The sequence below is a fragment of the Sciurus vulgaris genome (genome assembly GCF_902686455.1).
Source record: "Sciurus vulgaris genome assembly, chromosome: 6".
Classification (NCBI taxonomy): domain Eukaryota; kingdom Metazoa; phylum Chordata; class Mammalia; order Rodentia; family Sciuridae; genus Sciurus; species Sciurus vulgaris.
In genome coordinates, this window is record NC_136466.1 from 58921842 (window position 1) to 58940725 (window position 18884).

Below are 18884 nucleotides of genomic sequence, written 5' to 3' on the forward strand. Positions count from 1 at the left end.
CATAGTGCAAGAAAATGAGCATCTTTAGGTGAGCACTAGAAGAGATCATGCACAGGTTTTGTTAAGGAGGTACAATTATATATGATAATCCTGTAATTTTTAAGTATTTTAATGTCATTATATGATAATGTAATACAGAAGAAATACATACATAATAGGTTTTTATAATCTGAATTTTGTTTTGTTTTGTTTTTAGGGATGGGGTAAAAAAAAAAAAAAAAAAGAAAGAAAGGAAGAGGAAAGGAATCCTGAGTAGGAGCGAAGTTATTAAAAACACATTACTTCACCTCCTGGACATCCAGCTCTTGTTTATGATTGCAAAATATGTTTAGACAAGTGAAGAGCATTTCCATTGTAAATTCCTGCAAAATAAACTTATAGAAAGCTTAGGAAGGAAACTAGAAGGAAGATCTTAAAAAATAGAGGAGAGTCATTCGGATGATGAATGATACTGAATGGCAGGCAGGAAGGAACAAGGAGAATGAGGGAGAAAAGCAGGCAGGGATTATTATTTATGAAGTACCTACTATTTGCCAGGTCCCTTTAACACACATATGGAACACTTGGTACCAGTGACAAAAGAGACACTCCATGCATAACTGTTTTGTTAGTTGTATCATTTCCGCTTTTATTACCGTGCTGTGAGGTAGGTATTTGTAAACTTTTTAATCTGTTCTATCAATTCAGGTTACAGATACATTCACATCTCAATTATTTTTTAATTTTATTTGGAGAAATGGCCTTGCTAAGTTGCTTAGGATTTCCATGCTAAGTTGCTGAAACTGACTTTGAACTTGCAATCCTACCTCAGCCTCCCAAGCTGCTGGGATTAAAGGTGTGCACCACCATACCCAGACTTAATTTTCTTTTTTCTTATTTTTTTTAACATTTATATTTATGTGGTGCTGAGGATCAAACCCAGCGCCTCATACATGTAAGGCAAGTTCTCCAACACTGAGCTATAGCCCCAGTCCCTTAATTTTCTTATATGCCTTATTACCAAGAAGATGAATGTGTCTTTTGAAGTTTTCCCTTCTCTTGAATTGTCCTTTGCCATAGGGGCAAGGAGAGACAGGGAGACTGTCTTTCTGAGAATGGTGCAGTTTCTTTTTTTCTTTTTCTTTTTTTTTTTATTGTAAACAAATGGGATACATGTTGTTTCTCTGTTTGTACTGGAGTAAAGGTGTACCATTTGTGTAATCATAAATTTACATAGGGTAATGTTGTTTGATTCATTCTGTTATTTTTTCCCTTCCCCCACCCCTCCCACCCCTCTTTTCCCTCTATACAGTCCTTCCTCCATTCTTGTCCCCCTCCCTAACCCTATCTTTAACCCTAAAACTAACCCCTCCCATCCCCCATTATGTGCCATCATCCACTTTTCGGCGAGATCATTCATCCTTTGGTTTTTTGAGATTGGCTTATCTCACTTAAATGGTGCAGTTTCTATGTAGACAAGTGTATTTTTTCCCGGGATCAACTGAACATTCTGGAAGCATGCCTCCTTAAGAACGCACATGTTCACAGGTGAGAAAAATAGTCTATGTCATCTCAGGAGGGTTGCCCCCACACCAAGCACACTTGCTTTGGGGAGGGAGACAACAGTCATACCAGGGCATGCCAAGGCAGTGGGCTCTGTGATGTAGAGGACACCTGCACTTACCTGTAAGAGTTTCCCTTTCTCTTTGCTCTCTCTCCTTCAAGGGTGGACCCTGAAAAGTGGGCTGAAGGAGAAGTCCTGGGTGAAAAAAGAGAGAGGGCAGTCCCCAGCTGTGGAAAGCAGGGAATTGATCACATAAAGTATAGTGTGCATGAACTTGTTTGGGACTATGTATCCTAACAAACTTTAAAATAAAAATTGTTTTGTTCTTTTTACATATACATGACAGTGGGGTGTATTCTGACATATTATACATACATGGAGTATACTTTGTTCTAATTAGGGTCCCAGTCTTGTGGCTGTACATGATATGGAGTTTTACTGGTCACATATTCATATATAAATATAGGAAAGTTATGTCCAATGCATTCTGCTGTTTTTCCTATTCTTGCCCCTCTCCCTTAGCTTCATGCCCCTTTGTTAACTTCTATTTTTCCCTCCCCCACCCTTATTATGTGTTAGCATCCATATATCAGAACATTCAGCCTTTGGTCTTTTGGGAATGGCTTATTTTACTTAGCATGTTAGTCTCCAGATCCATCCATTTTCTGGCAAAAAAAATCATAAAGACATTCTTTTTTATGGCAAGTAATATTCCATTGTGTATATAGGCCACTTTTTTTTTTTATCCATTCATCTGTTAAAGGGCATCTAGGCTGGTTCCATAGCTTAGCTATTGTGAATTGAGTTGCTATAAACATTGATGTGGTTGTGTCTCTGTAGTATGCTGATTTTAACTCATTTGGATATATAGCTAGGAGTGGGATAAATGGGTCAAATGGTGGTTCCATTCCTAGTTTTTTGAGAAGTCTCCATACTGCTTTCCATAATGGTTGCACCAATTTGCTGTCCCACCAACAATGTATAAATGTACTCCCCCCACACACATATCCTCACCAACATTTATTGTTACTTGTATTCTTGATAACTATATTCTGACTGGAGTGATATAGAATCTCAATGTAGTTTTAATTTGCATTTCTTTAATTGCTAGAGATGTTGAACATTTTTTCATATGTTCATTGTCCATTCATATTTCTTCTATGAAGTGCCTGTTTAGTTCCTTTGCCCATTTATTGATTGAGTTATTTGTTTTTTTGGTGTTAAGTTTTTTGTGTTCTTTATGTATCCTAGAGATCAATACTCTGTCTTAGGACCAGGTGGTAAAGATTTTCTCTCATTCTGTAAGCTCTCTTCATGTTCCTGATTATTTCCTTTCCTGTGAAGAAGCATTATAATTTGATAACCTCCCATTTATTGAGGCTTGATTTTACTTCTTGTGCTTTAGGAGTCTTGTTCAGGAAGTCAGTTCCTAAGCTGACGTGATGAAAAGTTGGGCTTACATTTTCTGCTAGTAGGTGCGGGATTTCTAGTCTAGTGCCTAGGTCTTTGATTCATTTTGAGTTGAGTTTTGTGCAGGGTAGGCCCTGGAGGTCCTAATAATATTAATGGAAACTCATTTGGAACTTAAAGTGACCAAAGGATATTTTTAAAATGGGGTTTGTTCGGAGGGAAAGAGACATTATCTTAGGAAATATTTCTGCACTAAGTAAAATTTTCCACTAAATGTATTTAAATAACAATGAAAGATAATAATAAAAAGACATCTTGATCTATTTGTACTATTCATACATGGATCATACATGTATATTTATGAACACATGAATACATGATATAGTATACATATACAGTCTATGTTTATACAAACACAAGTGTATGTGCAAGTATGTATGTTTTTATATATTATACACAATTGAACTTACTGAGTACCAGGATTATACTAGTTTCTTAAAATGCATTGCTTTATTTACTTAGAATCATCCAGTGAGATAGGCACCATGCTATCTCTAAGTTACAGTTTGGTAAACTGAATCACAGAGAAGTAAAGCCATTTACCTGGAATCCATGACTCCTCAGTTTTATTTAAAACTTAACCAGTCTGCATTCAGAGCTGGTTTCTTTAAGCTCTAGACTCTTACCAACTTGAATTAATTCCATTCTTGAGTAGTTGGCCTCCCTTTTGGAAACTCAATCAGTACCACTGCCTACACCACTAAGACATATTACACTTCAAAAGCAGAGTGGGCAGAAAGCGCGTGCCCACAGAATTGCCACCAGGCAGTTTTATGACACCATTACCCGTTAGGCACATGGGCCCCATTGTGCCTCCACAGAAAAACCCTTAGATCCAAATGGAAGGAGAGTCTTCTGGTCTTTGTCTAGGTAGGGCACAAGCAATATTCCATAGCCATAATGTTCTGTTATGGGCTTCCTGGAACACTGGCAGAAGTTGAACTAAGTGGATTATACTCTACTAGACACATAGAGCCAATTTGAATATTGACATTACCTACATAAAAATACCTTTTAAATAATTATTAGTAAAAATTAATTGTACAAAATGGTGGGTTTCTCTGTGACATATTCATGCATGCATGTAACGTATTTTAATCGTATCTACCCTCCTTGTGACCCTCTTTTAATGCCCCTCCTCCTCTCCCGCTCCTCCCCAAACAGTCCCCTTTCTATTTTCTTGTCACCTTTCTCCCCTTAGATTTTACATACTAGAGGAAAAATGATGCTTATTTTTTTTTGAGTCTGCCTTATTTTTATTAACATAATCATCTCCTGTTCCATCCATTTTTCTGCAAATAACATGATTTTCATTCTTTATTTGTGGCTGAATAATGTTCCACTGTGTGGTATGTATCATAGTTCTTTATCCATTGCTCTGTTTATGGGCATCCGGGCTGGTTCTTTAACTTGACTGTTGTGAATAGTGCTGCAATAAACATGGATATGCACATATCTCTGTTGCATGCTTACTTTGATTCCTCTAGGTAGACAGGAGTGGTATAGATGAGTCCTGTGGTAGTTCTCTTTTCAGATTTCGGGGATCCTCCGTGTTGATTTCCACAGTAACCGTATTAATACGTATTACCCCCCAAAAGCGTGTGCATTTTTGTCCACATCCTCACCCTCATTTATTTTTTGTTTTCTTAAAAACGGCTCTTCCAACAGGGTCAAGAGGGATATCAGTGTAGTTTTGATATGCCTTTCCTTGACGTCTAAAGACGTTGAGTATTTTTTCAAATATTTGTTGGCCATTTGTATTTCTCCTTTTGAGAAGTGTCTGGACAGCTTATTTGCCCATTTATTGATTGGATCGCTTGTTCTTTTGGTATTACATTTTTCTGAGTTCTTTACATAGTCTGGATACTGATCCTGTCAAATGGACAGCTGGTGGCTTTTCTCCCCTTTTGCTTTGCAGAAGCTTTACAGCTTGATGTAATCCCATTTGTCAATTCTCACTATTATTTCCTGAGCGATTGGAGTCCTATTCAGGAAATTGTTGCCTATACCGATATCTTGAAGCATTTTCCCTTTGTTTTCCACTAGTATTTTCAGTTTTAGGTCTTACAAGAAGGTCTTTGATCCATTTCAAGTTAATTTTGTACATGGTGAGAGATAGGGCTCTAGCCTCAGTTTTCCACATGTGGATATCCAGTTTTACCAGCACTACTTATGAAGAGGCTGCCTCTTTTCCATTGTCTCTTTCTAGCTCCTTTGTCACAAATCAGATGACTACAGATGTTTTGGTTTATCCCTGGTTCCTCTATTGTATTGCATTGGTCTAAATATCTATTTTTGTGCCAGTAGCCTCATGACTGCTCTGTACATATTTTTAGATTGGCTATTATGATTCATCTAGCACTGTTCTTTTTTCTCAGGATTGCTTTGGCTACTTGAGGTCTTTTGTGCCCACGTATGAATTTTAGTATTTTTTTTTTCTAGTTCTGCAAAGAATGTCATTGGTATTTTGATGGGGATTGCACTGAGTCTGTAGATTGCTTTTGGTAGTGTGCTCCTTTTAACAATATTAATCCCCTGATACATAAACATGGAAGTTCTTTCTATCTCCTAGTGTCCTCTTCAATAGTTTATAACTTTCATGAGAGGTACTTTTCACCTCCTTGGTTAGGTTTATTTGTAGGTATTTTATTTTTTCTTTGAGGCTTTGAAATGGGTGATTTCTTCCTTAGCAATCTAATTATTGATATATAGGAAAGGTGCCAGTTTCTGTAAGATGATTTTGTATCCTGCTACTTTGCTGAATTTATCATTTCTAAGAAACTTTAGGTGGACTCTGTAGGGTTTTCTAAATGTAGAATCATATTATACATACAAGGATTACTTGACTTCCTCCTTTCCTATTTCTATTTATTTCTTTCTGTTGCCTGATTGCTCTGACTAAAGTTTCTAGTACTAAACTGAATAAGAGTGATGAATAAACACCCTTGCCTCATACTCAATTTTGGCAGAAGTGCTTCCCAGTTTTCTCCATTCAGGGTGGTATTGGCTGTGGGTATGTCCTGTATAGTCTTTATTATGGGAAACTGTGGTCCTTCTTTGCCTGGTTTATTCAGGGTTTTTATCATGAAGTGATGTCAAATTTTAATGAAGTGGGTTTTTTTGCAACTATTGAGATGATTATATGATTCTTATTCTTTATTCTATTTATGTGGTAACTTACATATTTGTCAGGTTGAACCAGTTTGCATGACTGGAATGAAACTAACTTGATCTCTGTGTGTGATTTTTTAATGTGATGTACTTGATTTATAAGTATCTTATTGATTTGTGTATCTATGTTCATCAAGGATATTGTTTTATACTGTCGTTTGTACTGATCAGGTGTTTGTGGTAGGATAATATTGGCTTTGTAGAATAACTTTGGAAGAGTTCCTTCCTTTCCTACTTTTTGTAATAGTTCTAGGAGCACTGGTATTAGTTCTTCTTTTAAATTTTGGTGAAGTTCTGTGGTGTATCCATCCAGTCCTGGGCTTTTCTTTGCTGAGAGACTTTTTGCTACTGCTTCAGTGTCATTTCTTGTTACTAACGTATTTAGGCTGTTTATAACCTCTCAGTTCAATTTTGGTAGGCTGTGTGTGTCTAGAAATTTGTCCATTTCTTCTGGATTTTCTAATTTATTGGCATATAATTTTTCAAAGTATTCCTTAATGATTCTCTGGATTTCAGTGATATGTGTTGTGAGATCCCCTTTTGCATTTCTAATTTTATTTACTTTCTTTTGGTTACTTTGGCTGAAAGTTTGCCCCCCCCAACCCTGTTATTTATTTATTTTTTGTCTTTTCAGATAATTGACTTTTGTTCCTTTGTTGCTTTGTTTTGATATTTTCATCTCTATTTCATTTAATTCTTCTCTGATTTTTATTATTTATTTCCTTTGACTGATTTGGGGTTCAATTTGTTCTTGTTTTCCTAAGGTCTTGAGGTGTACCTTTAGGCTGTTTATTTGAGATCTGTTTTTCTAATGGTGACATTTATAGCTACGAACTTCCCTCTTACAGCTGTACTTGATCTGTCTCATAATTTCTGTTAGGTGGTGTTTTCATTTTCATTTCATTCTAGGGATTTTTAAATTTTCCTCCTGGCTTCATCAATGACCCACAACTCAGTCTTCTGACTTTTTCATTCTCCATGTTTTTGTATACTTTCTGCAGGTCTCTTTTTGTTGATTTCTAGTTTCACTTCCTTACAGTCTGATAAGATGTAAGGGATTATTTTAATTTTCAAGTTTTCTTGTATTTGTTAATATTTGCTTAATGTTTGTTAATATTTGCTTACATTTACTCTATGGCTTAAAATGTGATCTGTTTTAGAGAAACTCCCATGTGCAGCATGCTTCATGGCATGTGTGCCAAGAAGGTGCCCAGTTGCTCCAGAGGCCCACACCCCATCTCTGTGGCTGGGGGTGTGGCAAATGTCTAAGCTGACGGATATCCCCAAATGCGTGGGAGAGTGGGCCAAGGGAATAGACCACGGAGTTCTGCACTGGAGCTGGCAGCTGAGGGAACCTAGCAATGCTGGTTCTCAGTCTCAGTGCTGTCGTACCTGGACCCCTTAGTAAACCACACAGCATGGGTCTCATTCCTCACCGCAGAAGACATTGCCACCCATCACTTTGACCTCCAGAGCCTGAGCTCTCTGCTGCTCAAACTTATCAATGGCTCTGTGACTGGCCTTCCCTCTCTCCATGCCCACCTCCTGTGATGGTCTCCCACCCAGTCATTGAGGCAGGGTGTCCCAGGGACCCTAAGTTATGATTGTTCCATAATTTCTGATCCCCAGAGTAGCTCAGTCCCTAACAATAGTCCCCTTGAAATATGGCTCCTGGAGACATAGCACATGGAGATCCTGTGAGCACGGCAGCAGATTCTCTCACAAAGTAGCCTTCAGGAGGAGTCATCTTCAGCCCAGGTTCCTGGGCTGGACCAGAAGCTTGTGATGTCCTGGTTTCTCCCATGGCAGGATTCTTTATCACTGGGGTTGCCTGCACTCTCCAGGTTATGCCAGGCTCCTTTCCCCTGCAAGCTAGAGCAGGAGTTGCAGACTGCCTTGCACGTTTCTTTGAGTTGTTTTTCTTCTTCTTCATGTCTTTTAGTTTTTCTGTCACCTCTTTTTTGATTCCCCAGAGCCTTTTCTCTCTTCCTCTTCTCAGAATACAGGTTCTGGCAGAACCATTCAAAGGAAAATTCTATTCTGCAATCTTAGCTGGAAATTCTCAGAAATACCTCAATAATGAAAATTATACTCCTTGAAACCCAGGAAGGATGAAGATTCTGAAAATTTTAGGCTATTCTGAGACATTTGAGTTTGTAAGTTGACTTCGAAGCAAATGATTTCAAATACTGTGTATAATGTGCTTGCTCAGACTTGAAAAACCAAGTGCTTCTCTTTAGAATTTCAGGATAATTATTTCCTATTTTTTCTCAGGCTCCTACCAAAATTCCTTACCAGTAGGCAAAGTCTCATTTCATCTCCTACTCTGTTCTTTCTTATTCATATGTCTGTCTGGGCTGTGAATTCAAATGAAAAGCAAAGATTCAGTCCTGTTCCTTTCTGAAGGATGAGAGTCTAGGATAGCACCTAGCATAGGGTAGGGGCTTGGTAAATCTTTTTGAATAAATATATAAGTAAAGGAAGTAGAATAAAGGTTGTTGTGCTTTTTGTGTCCACTTGGCTAGGTTGTGGTGCTCCGATATTTGACCGGGCTAGATGTCATAGTGATGGTATTTTTAAGATGTGATAAACTTTAAAGTCATTAGACAGAATTAAGCAAATAACCCTCCACAATGTGAGTGGTCTTCAATCAATCAGTTGCAGACCTTAGGAGAAAAGATGAAAGAACCCCAAGAAAGAAGGAATTCTGTCTTCAGACTGCATTTGGACTCTACTACAGTGCCCGTACCCTGGGTCTTTAGCATTTTCTTTCTGCTATGCAAATGTTGGACTTTCCAGCCCACACATGAATGAATTCCTTAAAAGGAGTGAGTCGTGTCTCTTTCTCTGTCTCTCCTACCCTCCCTCCCTCCATGCATACATTATTGTTTCTGTTTCTCTAATTAATGCATGTGCCTTTTATTCTTACTCATGACCAGACCATGTCACCATATTTAATGGTCCACCTATCACATTCAAAATGATGGCTTCTGGCTTGTCAATAGATATGGCTCTAGCATTTCCAGTCCTGCTGGAGATGTGTACATGGAATAAAAATCAAGGCTCTCTGCACATCTTGTTCTTGTTTTCTTACCCCCAAATGTGGTAAGTACTAGCTTCCGGGGTTGTGACGGGAAGGGTTAAATGGCATTCTTACCTCTGTGAGCTCCTAGCAGCCAAACCACCAACTTGGAGTTCTGGATTACAGGCCAGTCTGTTCCATGTGAACAGTACTTTGGCTGCATTGTAGTGTTCTCAAGCCAATCTTTCAATCATTTCATCCTCTAATCCAGTTTGTATCCAGGCTATACCTGGCTATTACACCTTCTAATTTCCATATCAGCAGCCAATTATGCAGATTGCTCCACTATAGCCAAAAGGTTTAAGTCAATTTATAGCATTAAAGGTAGTTGGAGCCAAATCTAATCATAATCAGAACTTGTTGGTTAAATTTCAACATTTTAAGAGCACAGAACACCACTGACAGAAACAAAGCCATGACTAAAGAGAGAGCAGAGAGTGTGTTGATGGTGCTTTTTAAAAAAAACAAGGCCAGATTGTCTAAGAAATGTTTCTAAATTGAGTGCTTAAAATAGAACACAATCCATCAACTCAGTTGAGGGATTGCAAACATTGCCAGCTTCTTGTCATTTTCAGACTGAGTTTGAGAAGATTATATTAAGACCATGTTTGTGTGTATGTGTGTGTTGTGTGTGTGTGTGCACGCGCGTGTGTGTGTAGTGGCTTCATGAATATTAAAAATAGCCTTGAGAGAAATGACCATACAATGTTATTTTGATGTCAAATTGGAGGGATGTTGGACTGATAACAGATGTGCTGTATGTGACAGGGCATACAGTGGGTATGGGTTTGTTGGGACAGAGAAGTGGCTGGTGACTGTAATGGAATATTACTCAGTCATAAAAAATAATAAAATTATGGCATTTGCAAGCAAATGGATGAAATTGGAGAATATCATGCTAAGTGAGATAAGCCAATCTCAAAAAACCAAAGGACAAATGATCTTGCCGATAGGCAGATGATGACACATAATGGGGGGTGGGAGGGGGGCAAGAATGGAGGAAGGAGGGACTGTATAGAAGGAAAAGAAGGGTGGGGGGAAGGAAAATAATAACAGAATGAATCAAAAACTATTACCCTAGGTAAATGTATGATTACACAAATGGTATTCCTCTACTTCATGTACAGAGAAACAAGATATATCCCATTTGTTTACAAAAAATAAAAAAATAAATTAAAAAAAAAAAAAACAATGAGAGGGGAGGGAAGAGGGAGAGTAGGCGATGGGAACACAAAGCATTATCGACAAGAGCCTGGCAGGGGGCTAAAGCTATAGCTCAGTGGCAGAGCACTTGCCTAGCCTAGCATACATGAGGCACTGGGTTGGATCCTTACCACCAAGTAAAAATAAACAAATAAAATAAAAGCATTCTGTCCATCTACAACTACAAAAAAGTTTAAAAAAATAAAAGCAAAAACAAAAGCCTGGCAGTTTTGTTTATCTCCACATGTTAGGAATCTGATTGGGCTACACTATGCATTTTAACACAGCCATTGGAACTTTGTATGTGACATTCTAATTCAGCCATGTAATAATGTATTACCCAAATAGGTGACATAGAGCTTCCCCTCTGAATTCACCCACTAGTCTAAATGTGCCAGTTATAACAATATTGCTAGTTTCAATTTATCCTCACTAGAAAATTATTTTGGTTAATATTTTTTGTGATGGTTCTTCCAAATTATCTATTGTAAGCATGATGCTCTTCTCTCCCTGACAAAGCACTAACAGGCCTCCTTCTTCCCAGATATGTTCACTGCACGCAAAAGTCTCTTTAGTTTCACTGTTTGTGAGTTTACCTTCTAGACAACCCCAACAGAAAAGTTGATGCTTATTTCTTATCTTAGAGATGTACACCCACATTTTCTTTAACCTCCCACTGCACTATACTATACTAAACAAACATCTCTAAGAATATTTTTCAAATGGAACTATCACATGATCCAGCAATCCCACTCCTGGGTAATAAATATCTGAAGGAAATGAAATCAGTATGTAGAAGAGAGCTGCACTCTCATATTGATTGTGGCAGTATTCACAAGAGCCGTGATATGCAATCAATATAAATGTCTGTCAGTGGATAAATGAATAAATAAAATATGGTATATATGGACTTTTATGTTTAACTGACTGAAATTGCTTATATTTTTACCATAATCATTTCAAAATATTGACTTGAAACTTGGGCATATTATAAGAAGAAGGAGAAGGATAGAAAGAAGGAAGCAAACAAGCAAACGTTTTTACTTAGTCCTAATGTGGTTTTGGAGAAGTGACAATGTCATGAATTAACAATTAGTAGTAGTAAATTTTTAAATCATAGTAATACAATTATTCCTCTTAAGATTGGTCTCTAGGGGCTGGGAATAGAGCATGAGTAAAGCCATGGGTTCAATTTCTAGTCTGCAAGAAAAAAAAAAAGTTTGCTCTTTAATGCTATGAGGACTTTTATCATATCAAAGGCTCTTCTCTGGGACTGGGTGCAATAGTAATAGACATCCCTATAGAATACAGAAGAGAAGCACTTTATTATAATTCTGAAAACTTGCTTATGAATACATGGAGCCAAACCTGGGATTCCCAGAAATAATTCTGTGTGTGTGTGTGTGTGTGTGTGTGTGTATGTGAGGTGTGTGTGTGCACGTGTGCATGCACTGGTCATGGACATGAAATCATGTAAGAGTGGCTAAGGCAAAAGGAAGAAGTAGTTAAAGTTGTACAGTAAGGAAGGGAGCAACACTAAGCAAAAATAAGGATAATATTCCCAAATGTTGGCAGTGCCTCGCATATCTCATACACGATGACTATGAGCATAATGAAAGGGCTGACGAGAAGACATAACTTCAGGCCTAGAAATGCTCTTTTCTTGGAGTGAAATGCTTTTCACTCCCCGCTGTTGGTCAGTTCCTGCTTCTTGATTCTCAGTTGATCACTCCTTCCTCCCTGAGCCCTCTTTTCCCTTGATTTCAGGATACCACATATTCCAGGTCTTCCATTTGTTCCCAGATTCTTTTATTGGTTCCTTCCCATTGCCCAACCTCAAGATTCAGTGTATGCACCTCAATTCTTCTTTGTTTACACTCCCTTCATCTGTGATTTTGATTCATCTCAGGTTTAAAATATCACATCTACAATGACACCTCTCAAATTTATACCCCCTGACTGCTCAATCCCTGAACTCTACATTTGCATGTTCAGTTGCATACTCAGTATCTTCTCTTGGTTACTTAAGACACACATGGACACTGGCAAGTCCAAAACTAAACCACTGCCTCCTCCCTCACCGTGCTGCTCTCCCCAACCCCCAGTTCTTTTTCCCTGTCAGGAAATGGCAATACCCATTGCTCATATCAAAATCTTTTGAGTAATCCTTGACTCTTCTCTTTTTCTTCCGCCCAGAAAAAAAATCTTTTGGCAAGTCATTTTAAGTTACACATTCAAAACATATCCTGAAGTTTTTCATTTCCTAGCACCTGAATTATTATACTAGTTTCCTAATTGGACTCTATTTTTCTCTCTTTGCATCCCTAGAGAACAACCTCAAATGAGCCACCTTTTAAACTTAGGTCAGGTCATATTCTCATCTCCACTCAAAATGCTCCTGTGGTTCTCTCCAGCACTCTGCCGCGTGTGTGCATCTGCTTCCCTTTATTTCCTTGATCTCATTTCCAACTGCTCTTCAGTTACACTGACCTTTCTTCCTTCTTCGGCCCACGAGCTTCACTCATCCCTCAAGGCATTTGCATTTGCTGATTCCTCTGTCTTGATGCTCTACCCACTCTTGTCTTTTGGGGATTTTTTTTACGTGCCAGCTACTCAGTTATGTCTTCCGCCATAGCCACTTGGCAATCACTTTTCACACCAAGAGCCCACTTCTTTCCCTTTTTCATTTCCCATAGCATTTATGACCATATGGGATATTATACATTTTACTTTTTTGTTTATTTTCTCTCTTCACTGGATAGTGATATCCATGAAGTCAGAAGTGTTTGCTTTTTCATTTAGTGTTATTTCTATGGCCTGTAGAACGGCGTCTGGCACATTTTAAGTTTACAACACCCCCTCGATGTTTGAATGAATGAACAAATGAACTTCTTTGGTACTTTACCAATTACAAATGAGGCAGATAGTATCTGCTCTCTGTTGCAGAACAGTTCAATGTTTGTCAAGGCTGAATTCATGCTGAAATGTCACTCTTTGAAAATAGTTTTTCTTTCCCTGTATTGGGACTAGCCTATGGCCAAGTAGGGAAGCCTGGACTTAATGGTCATTGCAGCCACAGAGCAGGGACCAGACGAAGGTAAGAAAGTGACAGGAAGAGGATGCAGGCAAGCACTAAAGAAAACTCTGAAAAGCTCTCCCACTCAATTCAGACAATATGTTCCAGAGGCTACTGTGACCGCCTACCAGCTATTTCCAGCAGTTTTATTTCACTTAGTGGCCAAGTGTAATCTGAATAAAAGGAATAAAGCAGGTTATTCAGTTTCTAATTGCTACTTGCACAACTTTTTCCTAATTGCATTTTCCATAGACAATTTGTGCCAAAATGAACATTCCCCTAATAATGTTGGCAAGACAGTTTGTCAAACACTGACACCTAGTGAATGTTACTATACAGACCTTGTTCTGGGCTCTATTTCGGGGCCAAAAAAATTCCACAGACATTCGATTTAGGAGGCAGTCAAATCTCATTCACCTACTTTTAGTATTAGATTTGGCAAAGTTTGACTCCAAAGTGGCGCTCCCTCTCATTACTGGACCCTGGTGCGTGAGTGAGAGTATGCCCTTGGAATGCTGGTGAAAATTTTAATCTAAGAAAAACAGCCGTGAGAGGAGAACTCCTGCAAAATTACCCAGAGTCTCTCACGTCAAATATAAATTTTTAATATTTGTTAACTGCCATGGTGTGTGATCAGCACTGAGCCCTGCTTCTTTAATGACCCAGGGAAAGAGCTCAGTCTTCAGCCAGCAGGGGTCCAGGGTGAGTTCCTGGGCTGGCTCTGAGATAAGAGCGTCTCAGAGTCTGTGAACTGGCACTTCAGAGGTCTTGCATGCCAACAATGTGCTTTAATGGAGGAATTACAGACCCACAGAGAGACAGGGACTTTTGTGAGATGTGACGAATCTAAATGGAACTTGGAATCACACAAAATTGGGAAGAGAGTTCCTCCCGAGAATGATATTTTGTTTATTTACCAATCTTCTATGCAATTTAGTTTACTATGCCATAAAAGGAGAAAGCGATGATGGCCCACGGATCAGAGGAGAATATGACATACACGTAAAGAGACTTTTTCTTTCTTCTTTCTTGGGATTGGTTTTAGCAAGGTTTAGCAAGGTTTAGCCAGGCCAGGCACAAACAAAAAAGTGTGTGCGGCCCTCTTCCACACCCTTCTACAGCCTGGTGAGTTTGACTTATAACGTCACCAGTGATGCAACCCAGCAGGTGGCAGATGATCTTGGGGTCCCAGCCTGGTGCCCTGCTTGCTTCACCTGAGTGTTCTTTGACATCTGCCTCACTGAGGTTAGAGGCACTTATCATTCTGATTGAGATGCACTCTGAACCACACTGCTCAGGTTCAGAAATCCACTCCATTTCTCACTAGCTCCACGGCCTCAGCCAAGTTATTTAATCTCTCTCTGCCTTGGTTCCCCCTGCAAAATTGGGAGGAAAGCAGTATTTCTCCCGCATAGCAATGTTTTGGTCACTGAAGATTATAAACATTTGCATAGATTATAAAAATGTATAGTAAGCTACGGTTTCCAGGTTTACACATAGACACGGTTATAGTTGTGCAATGGTAACATTGCCTAACGGCACATTTGTTAGAATGTGTCCGTATTGGTATGTGACACATTTTTGCATAGCTTGGTTAATAATATATTAGCCCCATTGTGGCAGGCGAAACGGGGGCCCAGGGTTACACCACGTGCATTCAAAGATGGCGGCTGGCAGAGAGCAAACGGCATTCTGAATATGCATGGAGAAAGGCAGAACGTGTTTACAATTGGCTGTATGATAATCAATTCATCTGCCTAGCACGTGGACAGATATACTTTAAATGTATGCTCGAGCTCGTGATCGCTTGACCTTTAACAGGATTGGATGGACATATCTGGTTACAATTGCTTATGCATGAGACTGCTTATATATTGAGGGTGTTATTTGAATAAACGGGAAGCTGCTTCATGAACTTCTAAAGAGTACGTGTCTTTTGTCCCGCTGGTCGGCCGAAAGCGTGAGAAGCAGCTTTCCCTAAGTGTAGCTGCTTGGAGCCGCAGGACAAAGAAGCCGGTCTTTCGTAAGAGCGACCTCGAGCCGCTTGAAACAGCCTGTCGGCAAACAGCAATGGCTCTCCGCACCCCATTACTGTATTATAAAGAAAATCAATGTGTGGATAATGCAGAGAGGTTCTCTGGAGGAGACAAGCACGATCAAATGCCAGCACCAGACATGTTTGTTTACATGCTTTTTTATGACCTAGAAGAATTTAGATTACATTACTATCCACTTCTTTGCAAAGTCTAGAAGTCCCATCATGTTCCTGGCTCCATGGTAGCAACTTCATATGAACTTCTGAGAGAGATGAGCACAAGGCTCTTATTCTTCCTTCCCCTCCTCTCCTTTCTACTCCTTTCCTTTTCTCTTTCCTCTTCCTTTTTCTACCCCTCCCCTCACACCTTGAGCCCTTTCTCTTTATGATAGAAAACTGGATTTTTCCATTTTTGGAAACGTCTCTCCTTACCTGCTTTGTCTAGCTGCCCATTGCTTTGCTTTCTCCCAGTCATTTACAGTGACTAGCACAATGGTGTGCATAAATGGGGATAAGTATGTTTGTGTCTTGTCATTTCTCCAGTGACATCAAATCAGAAATACTTCCCCCTTCATTCAAGATTAGTCCCAAGTGGCAAAAAATGCCCACAGTGGCTATCAGTGCTTGTTCACAGTTACCCAAACGACTAACCACAAAATGGAAAACTTGATCTCTGTTTAAGTGAGGTGAGATCTGGAGAGCCTAGAGACAAACATAAAAAGAAAAAAAATCCCCTGAGTCTTTGTGTTATAGTTTGGATATGAGGTACCCCCAAAAGCTCACATGGGAGACAATGTGAGAAAGTTTGGAGGAGAAATGATTGGGTCATAGCCTTAAACTAATCAGTGAAATTATCCCTGATGGGATTAACTAGTAGCTGAAGGCCGGGGGTGTGGCTGGAGGAAGTGGTTCATTGGGGGCGTAGCTATGGGGTATATATTTTGTATCTGGAGAGCTAAGTCTTTCTCTGCGTTCTGATAATCATGTGAGCTGCTTCCCTCTGCCACACTCTCCACCTTGACATCCTGCCCCACCTTGAGCCCCTAGGAATGGAGCCTGCTGTCTATGGATTGAGATCTCTGAAATTGTGAGCCCCTAAAAAAACTTTTCCTCCTCTATAATTGTTCTGGTTGGGCCTTTTAGTCACAACGAAAAAGCTGACTAATATACTTTGCCAATATGATACTCTTATGCTTTTTGTTTCTGGTTCATGGCTTACAGCAGGCAGATTTCTTAGCATATTACACATTATCACTATGTGAAACACCAGTTATGTTTTCGGCCCTGGGGGCCAAAATCCTTGTTGTATTATTTGGCCACTGGAACTCTTCTAGGAGGTGCCTTGGTACTGTCTCCTAACCCTGACACCCAGGATGCTTCCTTTTTTTTTTTTTTTTTTTTTTAATACCAGGGATTGAACCCAGAGGTGTTTAACCACTGATTATTCACATTCCCAGTACTTTTTATTATTTCGAGACAGGATCTCTCTGAGTTGCTTAGAGCCTCTCTAAGTTGCTGAGGCTGGCTTTGAACTTGTAACCCTCCTGCCTCAGCCTCCCTAGCTCCTGGGATTTCAGGTGTTTGCCACCAGGCCCCGCCCAGGACACTTCCTTTATCTTCTTTTGTTATTATTAAGAAATAGATCAGCCATCAAAAAGTTAGTAAGGTAATATCCTGCACCCAACATCTGTCAAAAATATGACAAATGAACTTCTTCTTGCCTCCCTATTAACTAATTCGGCTATTCACTCTCGTTTACTTGTTGTGTGCATTTTTAAAAATCTTTAGTAATATTTTAAGACTATTTCATGTATTGGGTTTTTTCCTACTATCACATTTCATACTTTCCATTTCTCTTGATTTTTCTATACTTACTATTTTTCCCTTTCAAATCTTATTTGGATTGATCAAGATTCTGTTCACTATGTTTTGTTGTATTAGAAGCTACATATTCTATTTTTCTTTGTTATAGTTATTCTTACATTTTTCTTATGGATAACTAAGAAAATCAAAAGTTAACCAACAACTTTTTTTGAAGATTGTCGCCAGTCAGTCACTCCTGACCCAATTTATTCACTCTTCTCAGAGGTCACACAGTCATCACTTGTATAAATTTGGCACAAATTTACCAATTTCTTTGTTCATGATGATGACTTTTAATTCAGTTCTTCCTTTCTACTAGACCTGAGATTTTCTCTGGTGCAAGTCTTTTGGTGAAAACTTTTCTCGGTATTATTCTTTTAAATGTGTATTAAATTTTTTATAGCCAGGTGGGATGGTGCATGCGTATAATTCCAGTGGCTTAGGAGACTGAGCAGGAGGATCAGGAGTTCACAAGTTCACAATCAGCCTCAGCAACTTAGTGAGACCTTGTCTCTAAATAAAATGTAAAAAGGGACTGGAGATGGGCTCAGAAGTTAAGTGCCCCTGGGTTCCATCCCTGGTACCAAAAAAAACAAACAAACAAGCAAAAAACAAATAAACAAACAAACAAAAAACCCAAAACAAACAAACAAATAACCAAAAATTGTGTCCTTGTTCTTGTAAGGTCTTTTGTTGCTTTTACTATAAAATCTAATCATCTTTCTTCAGTACTTTGTGACTATTATATTACTTCTGCTTTCAAAAGTTTTCTTTTATTGATATGCTAGGCAGTCTATCTCTTCTCTCTGGATGCTATTAAGTTTGTCATAGCTATAGAATATTCTGTGTTTAGGTTTAAATTTGGTCCTATTTTTCTTCCTTGTGATTTAATGTATTTTGGAAACTCAAGGACCAATGTTTTCCATTACTCTGGAATATTCTCTGTGATTATATTTCAATATTGCCTTTCATTTATCATATCTGTTTCATAAAACCAAAATAACAGGCATATTGGCCATTTTTATGCTTTCTTACATGTTTATTAATTACTTTTTAATGTTTTCCACCTATTTTATATATGCTGCATTTTGAGCAATAACTTTAGAATAATCATTGTGTTCATTAATCCTGTTTGTGTCTGATGTTGAATTTTAATAACTTCTTGGTTTTACTTCAGTGACATTTTTTTTCATGTGACAGAAATTCTATTTAATTTTTTTTTTTCAAATCAGCCAGGCATACTTTATAAATATCTTATTCTTTATTTTACTTCTTTAAACAGTATAATGTTTAATGTTTTTATTTACTGATGAGTCTATCTTAGAGTGTAAAGGTACTATTATATTTAGCAACTCAATCATGACAACTTATATTCTCCTGTGTTTTTTGGTCTTTTTATGGTGGAAAGGAAGGAAAGCTTTGTTTAAGAAAGACTGTGGAA